This window comes from Arachis ipaensis, chromosome B8 (assembly GCF_059453495.1).
Source record: "Arachis ipaensis isolate K30076 ecotype BB chromosome B8, ASM5945349v1, whole genome shotgun sequence".
NCBI lineage: Eukaryota > Viridiplantae > Streptophyta > Magnoliopsida > Fabales > Fabaceae > Arachis > Arachis ipaensis.
In genome coordinates, this window is record NC_142443.1 from 68,742,512 (window position 1) to 68,762,833 (window position 20,322).

Below are 20,322 nucleotides of genomic sequence, written 5' to 3' on the forward strand. Positions count from 1 at the left end.
GCACATAAAGCCTTCAAGCAAGTGACAAGGCCCCAAGAGTGTTGATTTGTGGAATGAATTCTGGGGTCCCAAACCTTGCCTTTGCACCTGTCTTTTTGTTGATCATCATTGTTCCAACCGGGTGGCAAGCAATCTGCATTCTCACTGAAGCGGCCAAACAACTTCCTAGACCCATTCAGTCGAGCTTTACACCAACCTTTGCATTTAAACTTGGAACGTGCGACCATATTAAATCTTGCAGGATAACTCTTACCACTAACCATCTCCCTCTTACTCTTAAAGCCACAAAGAGCTCGAAGATGACCATCTGTTTCAAGTAGCCCATATTCAAGTGGGAAAGTAAAGGTTAAGGATAAGTATTTTACCCACTTGAATGTTGTATTGGATGGTAATGGCTTTGGGGGAGAGGTCTCCAACAGCTTCGGCAAGGTGATTTCAAGCTCCATTCCCTTGTGCTCTCCCTTGACATCTTCCACCTCTTTGCAAGCTTCTTCAATTTCAACCTCTCCCTTTTGTTCAATGGGAGGGGGTTCAATTATAGATGGAAGCTCATGAATTATTGAACTCATCTCATGATCAACCGCTTCCAAGTCTTCAACCATGATATGCCTTGGAGGTTGTACACCCTCCTCAACATCAAATTCAACCGTCTTGGAAGGAGGCTCTATGCCTTGAGGTTCAAATGGAGGTTCCGCATCTCCTAAATCTTCAACCACTTCCTCTTCTTTAGTAATTTTGGCTTTCTCCACTTGCTCTAGTACAAAATCAGACTCCTCCTTGATGTCTTCCTTTCTATGACAACTCCCTTCAACTATTCTTTCATCTTCAAGGGTCTTTCCTGCCACTACCTTTAGGGCCTCCTCTAGCTTCTTATGAAGTATGGATTTGCGAAGATGATTCCTTCTCTCTTGTTCCATGTCAATAGCATAACTGGGATCATCTTGCTCTTGGATTGATGGATTTGGGCATTCTTGAACGGAGGGTGGTGGTATACTAAAACTTGAGGGTTGAATATTGGAGGTAGAGGGTTGGTTCATGCGGGATATAAGATTTTAGAGTGTAGAGGTGAGACCAATGATATTAGAGATGAGTGTGTTGTTATCCAATGGAGGTTGGGGTGGATAGGAGGGTTCATTTGTTGGGAGAAAGGGCTCATAGTACGGAGGTGGTTCTTCTTGATAAGGATATGGAGATGATGAATATTGAGGTGGTGGTTCTGGGTGTGGTTCATATGGAGGTGAATGGTGGAAAGGGGCTTGTGAGTGTGGTGGTTCAAAGGTATGTTGGGGAGGTGGTTCATAAGCATATAGTGGGACTTGTTGGTAACTACAAGGGGGTCCACCATATTCATCATCTTGGTATGCTCTCTGGAATGGCTCTTGACCATAGTAATTTGGTGGAGGTGGTTTGTCACGAAAGGGTCCACCATAACTATTGTCTTGGTATGCATCACAGAATGGTTGTTGGTTATAGCGCATTGGAGGGGGTTGTTGCCAAGAGGGTTGATCAAATCCTTGTGGCTCTTCCCATCTTTGATTCTTCTAACCTTGATGCCTGTTCTCATTATAGCTTCCATTCTTTACAACAACATTGGAACCAAACTTGAAACCAGAGGGGTGAGAATTCATAGTAGCTAAAGAAAATAAAAATTAATAAAAATTAATGAAAATAAACTCCTAAAACTAGAAACACTAACAAAGAAACGAAAAAGAAAATATTTACAATAACCAATAATAAGGCACACGTTTGCAATTCCCTGGCAACATCGCCATTTTGACGATCGGGTTTTCTACTAGTAAAGAATTTTATAAAAATAATTGCGTTGTAAGTATAGTTTCTAAACCAGCAGAGAGTCTTTTCGTACAAAAGTTTGGTTGTCACAAGTAACAAAACCCAATAAAATTTATAACCGAAGTATTTAAACCTCGGGTCGTCTTCTCAAGGAATTGCAGGGAGGTGTATTTATTATTGGTTATGGGTTTTTATCTTTTTGGGGTTTTGAAATAGGGAACAGGAAAATAAATTAGCAATAAAGTAAATTAATTATCATGAACACTAGTGCAAGGTATAAGAACTGGAAATCCCATCCTAGTTATCCTTATCAGATGTGATAAGAATTATTTATTGCTCCCACTTAGTTAATCCTTACTAAATAAAGAAAAGTCAAGTGGACTAATTAATTTGATTTCCTCAAGTCCTAGTCAACTCCTGTGGAAAGACTAGCTTTAGAGGGATCCAAATCAATTAGCAAATTCTAATTTTCAATCAATAGCTGAGTTTGATAACTCAAGTGTCACTAATTACTTAACCAAAGCAAAGGGGAAAAAATCTAAATTAGTTATATCATAAATATAAGAAAGCAATCATAATATGAAATACCTTAAATTGCATTAAATAGAATATTCAAATCTAACATGAAGAGTTCATAAGCCAATTTGGCTAAATAAGTAATTAACAAGTAAAAGCATTAGAATAAATAAAAGTAGAAGAGAAACATAAATTAAGGAACATTGAACCTGGAATAAAGAAAATGAAGAAATCCTAATCCTAAAACTAAGAGAAATCCTAAATCCTAAAACCTAAGAGAGAGGAGAGAGCCTCTCTCTAGAAACTACATCTAAAACTTAAAATTGTGAATAATGAATGTTGTATCTATGAATGGATGGATTTCTCCACTTTATAGCCTCTAATCTGTATTTTCTGGACTGAAAACTGGGTCAAAAACAGCCCAGAAATCGCTCCCAGCAATTTCTGATACGTCCAGCACGCGGCAAAGTCACGCGTACGCGTCGTCCACGCGTACGCGTGGATTGAATGTTCTCCAGGTCATGCGTGCGCGTAATCCATGTGTGTGTGTCGCCTATCTTTGGGGAAGCTATGGCAAATTATACATCGTTGTGAAGCCCCGGATGTTAGCTTTCCAACGCAACTAGAACCGCCTCATTTGGACCTCTGTAGCTCAAGTTATGGTCGATTTAGTACCAAGAGGTCAGGCTGGACAACTTAGCAATTCCTTCAATTTCTTGTATTCCTTCCACTTTTGCATGCTTCCTTTCCATCCTCTAAGCCATTCCTAATTTCCTACCTTATAAACCCTGAAGTCACTTAACACACATATCACGGCATCAAATGGTAATAAGAGAGGATTAAAATTAGTAATTTAAAGGCCCAGGAAACATGTTTTCAATCATAACACAAGATTAGGAAGGAAAATGTAAAACCATGCAATTAGTATGAATAAGTGTGAGAATAGTGGATAAAATTCACTCAAATTAACACAAGATAAACCATGAAATAGTGGTTTATCAGTCATCCATCAGGTTTAACGGACCAAGATGGAAAGCAGCACAAGTATAGTTCGAGAAGGGTCCCAAGGCCCAATTTGCATGGTGATGGAGGCAAATCAATTGGCATTAGGATGGGGCAGCGAGGAAAATATGAAACTGTGCCATCTCCATCGTGTAGAACTCTTGCGCATCGTGAAATTTCTCTCCGGAAGCGTCCGTGACCTTCCTCGCTACAGAACTTGCCAGTTGATAAAAATGGCGGTGCAAATAAGGGAACCTTAGTAGATGGAAGCATGGCGGGTGCAACGTTGGAGGGTCCGAGGGTGGCAATTATTGAGAATTAGAGTGTGTCAGTAATGCAGGCCAAACCACTCACGGAGGAAAAATGTCGGTAAATATTTTTACAAAAATGTCGCATTGCAAGTATAGTTCTAAACCGACAATCAATATTTAAATTGTTTGTCACTTAAACAAACCCAATAAAATTAACCGAAGTATTTAAACCTCGGGTCGTCTCTTAAGAAATTGCAGGGAAGTGTACTTATAATTGGTTATAGAAAAGTATTTTTGGGGTTTTTGTGATAAGAGACAAGTAATGTAAATAACAAGGAAATAAAATAACAACTAAGAAAAGTCCTAGCAAGGATTAAGAATTGGAATTTCTATCCTCATTATCATTATCAATTGTAATGATAATTGCCTTTTGCTTTCACTTAGTTAACCTCTAACAATGAAGAAAAGTCAAGTGAGAAAAATCAACTTAAGTTCACAAGTCCTAGTCAAAGATCAGATTTAGTGAAGTCTAAGCCAACTAGCAATTTTCAATCACCAATCAACAAAAGAATTTTGATAACTCAAGAGTCTCTAATTGATCAATCCAAGTTAAGAACATAAAAATCTAATTTAAAATCCAACCAAACATTTTCTCAAACACATAAAAGGCATAAAATAAAAACAGAGAAAACTAACAAGACATAGCAAAATCTAAGACTAACCAAAGTAAGGAAATAACAATAACAAGGCAATTGAACAATAAGAAACGAGAAACATAAATTGCATTAATGAAAGTTGAGAGTAACACATGAGTTCATAAACTAAATTAGCATAAAAGAATCAATAAGAGAAGTAGATAACTTAAGTACTAGAACAAATAAGAGTAGAAGAAAACTAAATTAAAGCAAGGTAGAATTCTGAAATTAAGAAAAAAAAACAAGACTAAAAACCCTAAAACCTAGAGAGAGGAGACAGCCTCTCTCTCTAGAAAAACTATATAAAACCTAACTAATGTCAATGAATGTGTGAATGATTGATTCCCTCCCATTCGTCCCACTCTGTAGCCTCTAAGCTTCATTTTCGGGCTTGAAACTGGGCCAAAAACAGCACAGAAATTGCCCCCAGCGAATTCTAATATCTGTAGCACGTGACGCTTTATCACACACACGCGTGACTGAACTTTTCACCTGGCCATGCGTAGGCGTCAGCCACGCGTGCGCTCGTATGTCTGCTACACTGGTCACGCGTACGCGTCGCTGCCAGCTTCTCAAAACTTCAACTTCTTGTGTTCCTTCCACTTTTGCATGCTTCCTTTCCATTCTCTAAGCCATTCCTGCCCTATAAACCCTAAAAACACTTAACAAACGTATCACTGCATCGAATGGTAATAAGAGAGAATTAAAATTAGCAAATTTAAGCCCAAAGAAGCATGTTTTCAATCATAGCACAAAATTAGGAAGGAAAATGTAAAACATGCGAATTATATGAATAAGTGTGAGAATAATGGATAAAATCCACTCAATTCAGTACAAAATAAACCATAAAATAGTGGTTTATCAACCACCTATTGAGGTTGGTGATTCTATTTAGAGTATTATGTTCTTATTTATTCTGTCACTATTATTTATGGATAGTTTAAATATGATTGTTTGGAATGTTAGGGGTGCTTCTAATAAGTTAGCCCGGGTGCATTGTAAGGAACTTGTTAGAAAATTTAGACATGCTTTCTTTATTATGGTTGAAACTCACTCTCCTTTTCAGCATTTAAAATTATTTTGGGAAAAGTTGGGTATCACTCTGTTGGTATGGTGGAAGCAGAGGGACATAAGGGTGATATTTGGTTTCTATCCTCTATGCATAGTGTTTGTTGTTAGCTCATTGATGCTTTTAATCAGGGTGTTACTGTTGAGGTTCAATCTGATAATTTAATTTGGAGTTGTAGTGGTATTTATGGTAGCCCTCAATTTAATAAAAGGGTTCTCTTTTGGAATTATCTTGTTGCACAATCTATTGTTTTTCAAGGACCTTGGATTGTTCTTGGTGATTTTAATAATGTCATATTTTCTCATGAATCTAAGGGCTGTCAATTTTTTCATCAAAGAGCAGACATATTTGCTACTTCATTAGGGGATAGTGGTTTGTTTGATTTGAAGACTATTGGGAGACGGTTTTCTTGGTACATGAGGGTGAAAAATTATGTTGATGTGGAAAAAAAAACTTGACTGAGTCTGTATAAATAGTGGTTGGTTATCTATTTTTTCAGAGGCTTATGCAGAAGTTTTAAATAGGCTTCAGTCTGATCATTGTCCTATTCTGGTGCGTTGTAAAGATCGTCCTCAGCCTAAAGGGAATCGCCCTTTTCGTTTTGTAACTGCTTGGACTACTCATCACGAGTATAAGGATATTGTGAATCAGTCATGGTGGTCTGGTAATAGAGAGATTCATGGCAAGCTTTTGAAAGTGCAGAAGAATTCATTAGAGTTTAACTCGAAGGTGTTTGGTAACATTTTTGTTAAGAAATGTGAATTAGAGCAACAAATTAATTATTTACAAAAGTGTTTGGAAGTGGTGGATAGCATTTATTTGCGTCAGAAAGAGCAACAGTTGCTTGATGATTATAATAATACTCTAGTGCAAGAAGAGGTCCTATGGTTCCAAAAATCCAGAGAGCAGTGGGTAAGGTTCGGGGATAGGAATACAAGATTCTTTCATATTCACACTCTCGTGCGAAGGAAGCATAATAAGATTCATGGCCTTTTTCTCAATGATGGAGTATGGGAAACTGATCCGGAGGTTCTGAGTCGAAAAACATAATCTTTCTACAAAAACTTATTCTGTCATTTAGATGATGTTGATTTGGGTTGCCTTGGTGATGTGCCTCTTCCTTCTCTAAATGAGGAAGCTTGCAATGATCTTACGACACCAGTTACCATGGAGGAAGTCAAAACAACTATTTTTCACATGAATTGCTTTAAAGCTTCGGGTCCTGATGGGTTTCAAGCTTTCTTCTTCAAGGAATATTGGGAGATCATTGGTCTTGATGTCTGGAAGATGGTTAAGCAGGCATTCTCCGGTGTTGCTCTTGATCCGAGAATGATGGAGACTTTACTGGTTCTTATTCCGAAGGTTGAATTGCCGGTATCTATGAAAGATTTCAGACTGATTAGTCTCTGCAATTTAGTTTACAAGATAATCACGAAGATCCTTGTTAATAGACTTTGTCCTCATCTCGTGGAGATTGTTGGCCCGCTGTAAGGAGGATTTATTCCGGGATGAGAAACTCCTGACAATATCATTATTGCTCAAAAGGTCCTCCTCTTTATGAAGAAGACTAAATCAAAGAAAGACACACTGGCCTTTAAGATTGATCTGGAGAAAGCTTATGACAGAGTTGACTGGAGGTTTTTAGCCCATACCCTTAAGAGCTTTGGTTTTTCTAGCCTTATAATTAGTTTGATTATGAATTGTGTCACTGCTTCCTCCTTATATATTCTTTGAAATGGAAATTGTCTGAATGAATTTACTCTTAGTCGGGGTCTTAGACAAGAAGACCCTATGTCACCCTATCTTTTTGTGTTGTGTATAGAGAGATTGGCATGCTTTATTAGTTATCAGGTTGATTTGGGATTGTGGGAGCCGGTTGCTGTTTCTAGAGGGGGACCAAGAATATTCCACTTAATGCTTGCAGATGACTTGCTTTTATTCTGTAAAGCTACAAAGAGACAAGTGCAAAATGTGATGTTGGTTTTAGAGACTTTTTGCAAAGCATCTGAGATGAAGATTAATATAGAGAAGTCTAAAGCGCTCTGCTCCAAGAATGTCTCTGCAACAAGGAAAGAGGTTTTCATTGGGGTGTCCTCTATCAGATTTGTCCAGGACTTGGGGCAAGTATCTTGGAGTTACCCTTAGCCATTCTAAGATAACCCGTTCAGCTTTCAATGGTGTCCTGGATAAGATTCGGGATAGACTAGCAAGTTGGAAAGAGAGTTTACTCAATCGGGCTGGTAGACTTTGCTTGATTAATTCTGTTGCAGCCGCTATTCCCACGTACCAGATGCAGGTCTCTATTTTTTTCAAAGGAATCATTAGTAAATTAGAGTTTATGATGAGAAATTTTCATTAGAAAGGACAAGTTGATGGAAGCGGATTGAATCTTGTTAGTTGGAAGGTTCTAGTTACTCTAAAAAAATATGGAGGTTTGGGGATTAGAGATCCTTATTGTGTGAATATTGCTCTTCTTGGAAAGCTAATTTAGACTTTTTTCCAGCAGGCAAACAAGTTATGGGTCCAATTGTTGGATGCTAAATACCGATCATCTCTATATGACTGTTTTGGTTGTCCTAAGAACAAGGACTCTCCCATTTGGAGGAGTCCTTGCAAGGCTTGGAAAGTGTTAAAGGATTGGTTTGTTTGGTGTATTGGGGATTTGAACCAGAATTTTTGGTTTTCTAGCTGGAAGAGAGAAGGAAAGTTATCTAATGAGATGGATTATGTTCACATTTCTGATTCGAACCTCCGGATACAGGATATCTGGTCAGTTGGTAGGTGACATTTGGATACTCTTTATTCTCCTTTATCTCAAAATCTGAAAGGTAATATTCTTTCTTACAATCCAGATGTGCAAGCAAGTCCGAAAGTGGGTTGGTATTGGTCTGGGTCTGCTGCCAAAGTATATAACTCACGCAATGGTTACTTGTAGTTGTGTAAGCAGCTGTTTGGTTGGGAGGAGCGGGAGCATTGGCTTTGGCGTCAGCTTGTTTCGGTAAAGCACAAGTTTTTGGCTTGGCTTGTCTTAAGGAGGCTCTTCCTACTGCAATTTTTTGCTTCAGAAGAGGGATGTCGTCATTGGATAGGTGCCCAAGATGTCTTTCTAGCTAGGAATCAGTTTTTCATTGTATTCGAGATTGTCCAAAAGCTCAGCTTGTATGGCATAAATTGGATATTTCTTGTCATCCTCTAAATTTGAAGAACTGGTTCTTGTATCATAGCAGAGAACATTCATTTAGGTTCTTTTCAAGACTTTGGTGGATATGGCGAGTAAGGAATAATGACATCTTTAATCCTCATGAGACTTGGTCTCCGAAAAAAGTAATTTGTCTGGCATTAGCTTCAGAAAAGGAGTTTAGGAATATTTTTGAATTACAACGTATGTCCCTTCCTTCTATTCTAAATGGGTTTTAGAATGCCCCATCCATTGGTATTTTCAAGATTAATTGTGATGCTAGTTAGCTTGATTTTGATGACAGTGTTGGTTTTGCTTGCGTTATTAGAGATTGTAATGGGAGTTGGCAGAGGGGGTGTTTGGAAATGATTGAGAGTAATAGCATTCTTCAAGGGGAATTGTTTACTATTTGGAGAGGATATCTCTTAACTTGGGATGTGGCTCAACGGGATGTTATTTGTGAGATGGATTGTGTGGAAGCGTTTAATCTTGTTACTAATCACCAAGATGGTTCTGGGTTTATTGATTCGTTGGTACTCAAAATAAAGGATATCATGCATTGGAATTGGCGTGTAGACTTTCGTTTGATTATGAGAGATGCAAATACAGTGGCGGACACCATGGCAAAGATGACAATGAATTTACAACTTCATCATGTAGAATTTTCTTCTTCTTAAAAGAAGTTTAAGAGTAGTCTTAAATGGGACTGTTTCTCTATTTAAGCAGTTCCTTTGTTTTTCTTATTTTTTTTGTTTAGCTTATTAAAAAAAAAAACCTAATTATATCGTCACTTTATACTTTATTAAGATTACTAAGTTTCTTTTCAGATTTACTGGAGGAATTGACTCAATTTATTTATTTATTTGTTTGAAATAAAAAACTATTCAAACATTAATTTTTTGAAATAAAAATTTAAAAAATATAGTGATTTACTTATAAGCAAATAAGCAATGATGAGTGCCTGAATAATGGTAATGATGAGAGAATGAATAATCCTCCATGAAATCTGACATGTATGTGAAGAATACAAATATATATCAAATTTATTAATAATTATCTGCATGGACATATAGTATAATTAATTGATGAGAAAGTATTGGGCAACCTAAGTATAACGTTTCAAAATTGTGTGTATACAAATTTCGATAATGACATTCATTGAATCTGTGCTTGTTGGCAATGGGAACGGATGATGATGGATTTATTCTCCATGATGAAACGAAAATGATATTTTATTTCTTTATTTTGTTTTTTCAAAATTACATTATGAACAGAAATAATATTCTAGCATATTTAGACAATGAAAATGATAGATGGATGATTCTTGAATAATAAAAAAAGGTGGCTAACAATAACAAAGGTGAGAGTCGTGCGGGGTTGGGTGGCATGAACAAGTCAATGGGTAACGCGGCTGATTGACATGTAAATATATAAATTTAAATAGCTTGTATATATATTTATTTATGAACAAAATAATAAGATAATTGATAGCTATGAACAAATTAACGATACATGAAAATGAAACGTGGATGTCATTTATGGATAACTTCAACAATGTTTGAAAAGATTTAAATAATTGTTGTGAAATAAATGAGATAAATCTCAATTTGGCTGCTGAAATTTAGTCCGATGATTAGAATGATTCTACAATTTTGTTAGTCCTAATTAGAACCCCCAAATTTATAATTGTAGCTCTGTCTTGCCCCTGCGATCATCTTCGTCAGCAGAATGCTAATCTGATGCAATTACATGACATGATGGACACTACTTAAACGACGATGCATTGGTTTTGCGTCCAAACCCTTTGAAAACTACATCGTTTCAGTTTTTTGTGGGTTAAAACTCTCTTTCTTTCCACTAGGACGATCATAAGTTGCAAAACATCAAGAAAATCCTTACACTACGTGGTTTCCAAAGGGTTTGGGCGCAAAACTAATGCGCCGTCGTTTAAGTAGTGTCTACCATGTCATGCAATTGCGCTAGATCAGCATTCCGGTGATGGAGATGATCGCAGGGGTAAGCTATAGCCACAATTACAAATTTAAGGGTTCTAATTGGGGCCAACAAAATTGTGGGGGTCATTTTGAGCATCGGCCAAATTTCAGGGGTCAAATTGAGATTTAACTCGAAATAAATAAATAAGGAATATAAAATAGAGAAATATAAATATGTTCTTATCTCACTATAATATAAATAATTTATCTATTTATTAATATTATAAATATTATAGCTTAAAACCACATAAAGATAAAAAGAGAGAGAGAGAGAGTTTATTAACAGAGAAGAATATTATAGTAAAAGAAAGAGAATGCAATGTTCTATTGCTGTGTGTATATTACGTGAGGATTTGCCCTCTATTTATACATACAAAAATTCAACCATTCAACCTTCATTAATTCTCAATTTGTATTGAAAAGTTAAGCTTTGAAAAGCTCAATCGCCCACATTAATAGACATTCATTGTTATCATAACACTCTTCCTTGGATGGCTATTTAGGAATATCATTAAAACCTTACTAAAGAAAAATTCAATGGAAAAAAAAAATCTTAGTGAAGAAAAAAGAGTACAATATCCTTTGTGATGGGGACTGCCTCATTAAAAACCTTGTTAAGAAAAACCCAATGGAAAAAACCTGACCAAGGAAAAAAGGGTACAGTCTCCCCCTCTTGTCGACATCATTTAATGTCTCAAAATCGGCGCATCCCAATCTCATGTACCAATCTTTCAAAGGAGGATTTTGGGAGTGACTTTGTGAATAAATCTGCTAGATTGTCACTTGAGCGGATCTGTTGGATATCAATTGTCCCTTGATTTTGAAGATCATGAGTGAAGAAGAATTTGGGAGAAATATGCTTTGTTCTATCACCTTTAATGTATCAACTTTTAAGTTGAGCAATGCATGCTGTATTATCTTCAAACAGGACAGTTGGAGCTATCTTATGATCAATCAGTCCACATGATGACAGAATATATTGGATCAAACTCCTGAGCCAAAAACACTCGCAACTTGCTTCATGAATCGCTAGTATTTCAGCATGATTAAAGGATGTTGCAGCAATCGTCTGTTTCGTAGACCTCCATGATATTGCTGTTCCACCATATGTGAACAGGTATCCTGTTTAAGATCTCCCTTTATGTGGATCAGACAAGTATGGCATTTGCATAGCCAACTAGTTGTGACTTGGATCCATAGGGATAAAACAATCCCATATCAACCGTTCCATAAAGATATCAAAAAATTTGTTTGATTCCATTCCAATGTCTTCTGGTTGGAGGGGAACTATATCTTGCTTGTAAATTCACAACAAATGATATATCGGGTCTTATATTATTAGCAAGATACATTAGCGCTCCAATGGCACTAAGATATGGTACTTCAGGACCAAGGATATCTTCATTTTCTTCTTTAAGACGAAATTGATCCTTTTCCACGTCCAAAGATCTTACAATCATTGGGGTACTCAAGGAATGTGACTTATCCATATAAAATCTTTTCAAGATCTTCTCTGTGTATGTTGTTTGATGAATAAAGATCCCATTTTTTATATGCTCGATCTGCAGGCCGAGACAAAATTTAGTCCTTTCAAGATCTTTCATCTCAAACTCTTCTTTTAGAGTTTTTATAATTGTTGAAATCTCTTCAGGAGTCCCAATGATATTTAAATCATCAACGTACATAGCAATTATAATGAATCCAGATGCAGATTTCTTTATGAAAACACATGGACAGATATCATCATTCTTGAATCCATTTTTGGCCAGATACTCAATAAGACGATTATACCACATTCGTCTAGATTGCTTTAGACCATATAAAGATCTTTGCAATTTGACTGAGTATAACCCTTGCGAATATTCATTGGATGGTTTAGATATCTTTAGTCCTTCAGGGACTTTGATATAGATATCCCGATCTAATGAGCCGTATAAATAGGCTGTTACCACATCCATTAAATGCAAATGCAGTTTATGATTTGCAGATAAACTGACCAAATAACGCAATGTGATCGCATCCACTACAGGGGAATACGTTTCTTCATAATCTATATCGGGCCTTTGTGAAAAACCTTGTACCACAAGTCGGGCTTTGTAGTGCACAAATTCATTTTTCTCATTTCATTTTCTCACAAATACCCACCTGTATCCAACAGTTTTTACATCTTCTGGTGTACGGACTACAGGTCCAAAGACTTCATGTTTTGTAAGTGAGTCTAATTCATCTTTCATGGCTTCTTTCCATTTTGGCCAATCATTCTTTTGTCAACATTCTTCGACTGATCTTGGCTCAAGATCCTTACTTTCATGTATGATATTTAATGCCACATTATATGCAAATATTTCATTAACAATTGTCTTATTTCGATCCCATTTCTCTCCTGTAAAGACATAATTTATCGAGATCTCATCATTTTCACCATTTTCAAGTACCTGAACGTCTTTCGGCGTTAAAACTATATCAGAATTTTGGACAAATGCAGGTATCTCTACTATATATGTCTTTTTCAACAGGAATCGTATTTGTCTCTTTTCTTTTTCGAGAATTTTTGTCTTTGGAACCGACAGGCCTGCCACGCTTTTGGCGTGAATTTGCTTCAGTGGCTACTTGTCCTATTGGGACATCAATTCGAATTGGGACATTTTCCGCTGGTATATAAGATTTGGTTATCCTCTTTGTATCAGAAAATGCATAAGGCAATTCATTTGCTATTCTTTGCAAATGTATAATCTTTTGAACTTCTAGTTCACATTGCCCTGATCGAGGATCTAAATGCATCAACGATGATGCATTCCAATTAAGTTCCTTTTCAGAAAGCTTGTTCTCTCCCCCTAATGTTAAAAATTTTGATTCATCAAAATGACAATTTGCAAACCGGGCTTTAAATACATCTCCAGTTTGTATCTCAAGATACCTCACTATACAGGGAGAATCATATCCAACATATATCCCCAATTTTCTTTGAGGTCCCATTTTGGTGCGATTAGGTGGTGTAATGGAAACATATATCGCACATCCGAATATTCTTAAATGAAAAACATTTGGCTGCTGGCCAAAGGCTAATTGCATAGGAGAGAACTGATGGTAATTCATTGGCCTCAAACGAATAAGTGCTGCGGCATGTAAAATAGAATGCCCCCAAACCAAGGTTGGGAGATTTGTTCTCATAAGTAAGGGTCTAACAATTAATTGGAGGCATTTAATAAGTGATTCTGCTAACCTATTTTGTGTGTGAACATGAGCTACTGGATGTTCAACACTTATTCCATTAGCCATACAATAAGCATCAAAAGCTTGGGAAGTAAATTCACTAGCATTATCAAGATGAATTGCTTTGATTGAATTTTCTGAAAATTGTGCTTTTAATCGAATAATTTGAGCCAGTAATCTCGTAAACGCCAGGTTGCGAGAAGACAATAAGCACACATGTGACCATCTCGAAGATGCATCTATCAGGACCATAGAATATCTAAAAGATCCACATGGTGGATGAATAGGTCCACATATATCACATTGAATCTTTTCTAGGAATTCAGGGGACTCAAATCCAATCTTTACTGGTAATGGCCTTAAAATTAACTTTTTCTGAGAACATGCAGCACAACAAAATTCACTAGATTTAAGAATCTTCTGGTTCTTTAGTGAATGTCCATGGGAGTTTTTAATAATTCCTCGCATCATGGTTGTTCGCAGATGATCCAATCGGTCGTGCCAAGTTATGAATTTATTTGGGCTAGTAAACTTCTGTTTTACAGTGGCATGTGATTCAATTGCACTAATCTTGGTATAATATAACCCAGATGAAAGTGAGGGCAACTTTTCTAATATAACCTTTTTATTTGAGTCATGAGTTGTGATACATAAGTACTCATGACTTTCCTCATTCATAGTCTCAATATGATATCCATTTCGGTGAATATCTTTAAAGCTCAACAAGTTTCTTAGAGACTTGGTAAACAATAGTGCATTATTTATTATGAATTTTTTTCCTTCGGGAAACAAAATTATAGCTCTTCCGAAGCCTTCAATCACATTGCCTGAGCCAATAATAGTATTAACATATTCTTCTTTTGGCACTAGATGGGTAAAATATTTATCACTTTTGAGAATGGTGTGCGAACTTGCACTATTCGCAAGGCATACATCTTCATTATATATCCTTGCCATTTTTTTCAAAGACAAATAATAATAATAAAATGAGTAGTAATACAAGCACAGTCAAATTGAATTCTTGATTGGAATTATTTTTCTAAGAAACACTGTACATAAAAATAATGTCATATACTAAAATTTTATTTTAAAACTTGACACATTTAATGATTTCAAAATTCATAAACATTAATATTTCATTATTTATATACATCATATTTGAAACTTAAATACATAGAAAATAAAACTTAACAATAACTTTCTTACATTATTTATTTACATGGATACTTAACAATCTCACATATTAAACTATTCCATCATTGATCAAATGACCAATATTTTCTTCAGGATCCTCAAAGAAATCAGATACATCATAATGAGTGGTGGAATTTTCAGCATCATTTGAAACAAAATTTGTTTCCTTCCCTTTGTCGTCTTTTTTCAAAGATACTTGATAAAGATCGACTAGGTGCCTTGGGGTACGACAGGTACGCGACCAATGACTCTTTCCACCACAATAGAAACACTTATCCTCTGTTGATTTATTTTGCCTAATATTTCTTTATTTATCCCACTTCTGGTGAGATCCTCTCTTTTGAACATAATTCCTTTTCCTTCCTTAATTTTTCTTGTTATTAAAACCTTGCCATTTACCTCTTTTGGGGTAATTTGCCGCATTTACTTTAGGAAATAGGGCGGCTCATGATTCCTTAAAAGTAATTCATTGTTGCGTTCAGTAACAAGAAGGCAAGAAATTAACTCAGAATATTTTTTAAATCTCTTTTCTCGATATTGCTGTTGCAGGAGCACATTCGAGGCATGGAAGGTCGAGAAAGTTTTCTCTAACATATCATTATCAGACATCGTTTCCCACATAATTTCATTCGTGAGGTGATACGAAATATTGCCGAATTATAGTCATTTATGGATTTAAAATCCTTTAGACGCAAGTGCGTCCATTCATATCGGAGTTGAGGAAGTATCACCGTCTTTTGATGATTATACCTTTCTTCAAGGACTTTCCAAATATCTGCAGGATCTTTTAATGTGAGATATTCATTTTTCAATCCTTCGTCAAGATGACGACGAAGAAAAATCATGGCTTTGGCTTTATCCTTCTAGAATACATTATTTTTAGCCTTAACAGTATCTCCAAGATCCATTGAATCAAGATGGATTTCGGCATCTAATATCCATGATAAATAATTATTTCCAGATATATCAAGAGCATTGAATTCAAGATGAGAGAGTTTCGACATAATAAAAATTTGTTACCTCAGTCTTCTTAAAAATTTGATCAGAGTCTCGTGTTGATAACGTATTGTGAAATAAATAAATAAGGAATATAAAATAGAGAAATATAAATATGCTCCTATCTCTCTATAATATAAATAATTTATCTATTTACTAATATTATAAAGGAAAAGTGTATGGAACCAAGAGGTGATCAGCCAAAAAGTAAACAACTTAACTAATTTATAATTATATTTAATTAATTTTATTTGTTTTTAATTTATAATATTTGATATTAATTGCTTAACACTCCAAATTAAAATTATGAATGATACGTTGGAGAAATAGAGGCGGGAATCACGGAACTTCCAACAATCCCGATTCTTAGTATATAAAAAAATTTATAAAATATATAAAAAAATATCTATTTAGTATGAAAAAGAAACATTCTGATACTTAGTAGAAGAAATATCCTAATGCCTAACATAAGCACTATTCACGTAGAGATTTTGGATTCATCCAGAGGCATTTGGCTGGTTTTTGACTGGTACCCTCTTGGTTTCTGATGAGCGGATAATTTATACGCTTTTTGGCATTGTTTTTAGTATGTTTTTAGTATATTTTAGTTAGTTTTTATTATGTTTTTATTAGTTTTTAAATAAAAATCGCATTTCTAGACTTTACTATGAGTTTGTGTGTTTTTTTGTGATTTCAGGTATTTTCTGGCTGAAATTGAGGGACCTGAGCAAAAATCTGATTCAGAGGATGAAAATGGACTGCAGATGCTGTTGGATTCTGACCTCCCTGCACTCGAAGTAGATTTTCTGGATCTACAGAAGCCCAATTGGTGTGCTCTCAATTGAGTTGGAAAGTAGACATCCTGGGCTTTCAAGCAATATATAATAGTCCAGACTTTGCCCAAGATTTGATGGCCCAAACCGGTGTTCAAAGTCAGCATAGAAATTCTGGCGTCAAAACGCCAGAACTGGCATAAAAGCTGGAGTTAAACACCCAAACTGGCACAAAAGCTGGCGTTTAACTCCAAGAAAAGTCTCTACACGTGAAAGCTTCAAAACTCAGCCCAAGCACACACCAAGTGGGCCCGGAAGTAGATTTTTCATCATTTACTCATTTCTGTAAACCCTAGGTTACTAGTTTTCTACAAATAGGACCTTTTACTATTGTATTTTCATACTTTTACATACTTTTCATCTTGGAACTTGTATGTTCACGCTTTGGGAGGCTGGCCATTCGGCCATGCCTAGACCTTTTGTTCTTATGTATTTTCAACGGTAGAGTTTCTACACACCATAGATTAAGGTGTGGAGCTCTGCTGTTCCTCATGAATTAATGCAAAGTACTATTATTTTTCTATTCAACTCAAGCCTATTTCTGTTCTAAGATATCCATTCGTTCTTCAACATGATGAATGTGATGATCCATGACACTCATCACCATTCTCACCTATGAACGTGTGCCTGACAACCACTTCCGTTCTACATGCAATCAAGCTTGAATGTGTATCTCTTGGGTTTCTAATCTAAGATTAGAACCTTCGTGGTATAGGCTAGAATCATTGGCGGTCATTCTTGAGATCCGGAAAGTCTAAATCTTGTTTGTGGTATTCCGAGTAGGATCTGGGAAGGGATGATTGTGACGAGCTTCAAACTCGCGAGTGTTGGGCGTAGTGACAGACGCAAAAGGATCAATGGATCCTATTCCAACATGATCGAGAACCAACAGCTGATTAGCCGTGCGGTGACAGCGCATTTGGAACATTTTCACTGAGAGGACGGGAGGTAGCCATTGACAACGGTGAAACCCAACATACAGCTTGCCATGGAAAGGAGTATGAATGATTGGAAGAAGGCAATAGGAAAGCAGAGGTTCAGAAGGAACAAAGCATCTCCATACGCTTATCTGAAATTCCTACCAATGAATTGCATAAGTATCTCTATCTTTATTTTATGTTTTATTCATATTTTAATTATCAATTCTCCATAACCATTTGAATCCGCCTGACTGAGATTTACAAGATGACCATAGCTTGCTTTAAGCCGACAGTCTCCGTGGGATCGACCCTTACTCACGTAAGGTTTATTACTTGGACAACCCAGTGCACTTGCTGGTTAGTTGTGCGGAGTTTTGATAAAGAGTTGAGATTACAATTGTGCATACCAAGTTTTTGGCACCATTGCCGGGGATTGTTCGAGTTTGGACAATTGACAGTTCATCTTGTTGCTTAGATTAGGTAACTTTATTTTAATTTTATTCTTCAGAATTTTTAAGAATGAATTCTAGAGTTTTAGATGATGTTTTTATCATCACAAAAGTTGATTGATTCTCATTGACTTGGTTGTTGTATGTAATGTCCTGCTGAAGCTTGGCTAGACATGTCTAATCTTTTTTGACTGAAGCTTTAGACTAACATTGCATGATTCCTGGAATTCTCATTAAAAATTTTGAATCTCTTTATTCTCCTTTTCCATATAATTTTCGAAAAATCACAAAAAATTATAAAATTTATAAAATCAAAAATATTTTTTGTTTCTTGTTTAAGTCAAGTGTCAATTTTTAAGTTTGGTATCAATTGCATGTCTTTATTCTTCTTGCATTTTTTCGAATATATGCATTATGTTCTTCATTGATCTTCAAGTTCTTCTTGATGATTTCAGTGTTCTGATCTTTAATTTCTCTTATTTTGTGTCTTTTGTTGTTTCTTACATGCATTTTTAAATTGTTATAGCCCTTAGTATACAAACTTCTGAGTTTGGTGTCTTGCATGCATTGTTTACTTGATCTTAGTTGCATTTTTTATTGTTTCTCATCATTAAAAATTCAAAAATTTTTTTAAAATTGTGTCTTTTTAAGTCAATAACACAGAAAATTGAAGATTCAGAACATTCAGCAGAGGAATGACACAGAAAAAGCTGAGCATTCAAAACGCCCAGTAAAGAAGGAAAACTGGCATTTAAATGCTAGCCAGGGTACCTGGCTGGGCGTTAAATGCCCAAAAAGGTAGCATTTTGGGCGTTAAACGCCAGAATGGATGCCATTCTGGGCGTTTAACGCCAGGAGGACACTAGAGGGAAGATTTAGTTTTTAATTCAAATCTTTTTCAAATTTTCATAATTTTTCAAAATCAATTTTTTTTCAAATCATATGTTTTCAATCATATCTTTTCAAAATCAATTTCTTTTCAATTTTTTTATTTATTACTATTTTCGAAAATCCTTGCTACAATTAGTGATTTAATTCAAAATTTTTAAGTTGTTACTTGCCTATTAAGAAAGGATCAAAAGTTTTAATTCTAGAATCATATCTTTTAATTTCTTAATGGTCAAGTAATCAACTTTAATTTTAAAAACTTTCTTCTTTTAAATTTGATTCTCAATCATATCTTCTCAATCATATCTTTTCAATCACATCTTTTTCAAAATTAATTTTCAATGATATCTTTTTGATTTCTAATTTCAAAATCTTTTTCAAAAATCACTTAATTTCTTTCCCAATCTTAGTTTTCGAAAATCATTTACCAAATTTTCAAAATTTCTTTTAATTATTTCAAAATATTTTACTTTATTTTCGAAAATTCTTTCCCTCTTCTCACATCCTTCTATTTATGGACTAACACTCCTCCTCAATGTACAATTCGAACTCTATCCCTCTTGATAAGTTCAAATTCTTTCTTCTCTACCTTCTCCTTCTATTCTTCTTTACCTCTAACACCTCAAGGAATCTCTATACTGTGACATAGAGGATTCCATATTTTCTTCTCCTCTCTTTTCATATGAGCAGGAGCAAGGACAAAGGCATTCTTGTTGAAGCTGATCCTGAACCTGAAAGGACCTTGAAGAGAAAGCTAAGAGAAGCTAAAGTACAACTCTCTATAGAGGACCTAACAGAACTTTTTAAACAAGAAGAAGCCATGGCAGCCAAAAATAACAACAATGCCAACAATACAAGGAAGGTGCTTGGGGACTTTACTGCACTTACCCCTGACTTCTATGGGAGAAGCATCTCAATCCCTGCCATTGGAGCAAACAACTTTGAGCTTAAGCCTCAATTAGTTTCTCTAATGCAACAGAATTGCAAGTTTCATGGACTTCCATTGGAAGATCCTCATCAGTTCTTAGCTGAATTCTTGCAAATCTGTGACACTGTCAAGACCAATGGGATTGATCCCGAGGTCTACAAGATTATGCTTTTTTCCTTTGCTGTAAGAGACAGAGCTAGAACATGGTTGGATTCACAACCTAAAGAAAGCCTGAACCCTTGGAAAAAGCTAGTCAATGCCTTCTTGGCAAAATTATTTCCACCTCAAAAATTGAGCACGCTTAGAGTAGAAGTCCAAACCTTCAGACAGAAGGAAGATGAATCCCTCTATGAAGCTTGGGAAAGATACAAGCAATTGATCAGAAGGTGTCCTTCTGACATGCTT

At 35.7% G+C, this 20,322-nt stretch overlaps 1 non-coding gene across 1 annotated transcript; it reads right to left on the reverse strand.

Annotated features, from left to right (window-relative positions):
• Nucleotides 1–20,214: 20,214 nt before the first annotated feature.
• LOC148548456 (small nucleolar RNA R71) lies at nt 20,215–20,322 on the reverse strand. The gene has a single exon (XR_015898201.1). It is a non-coding gene; the product is annotated as a small nucleolar RNA R71 (small nucleolar RNA).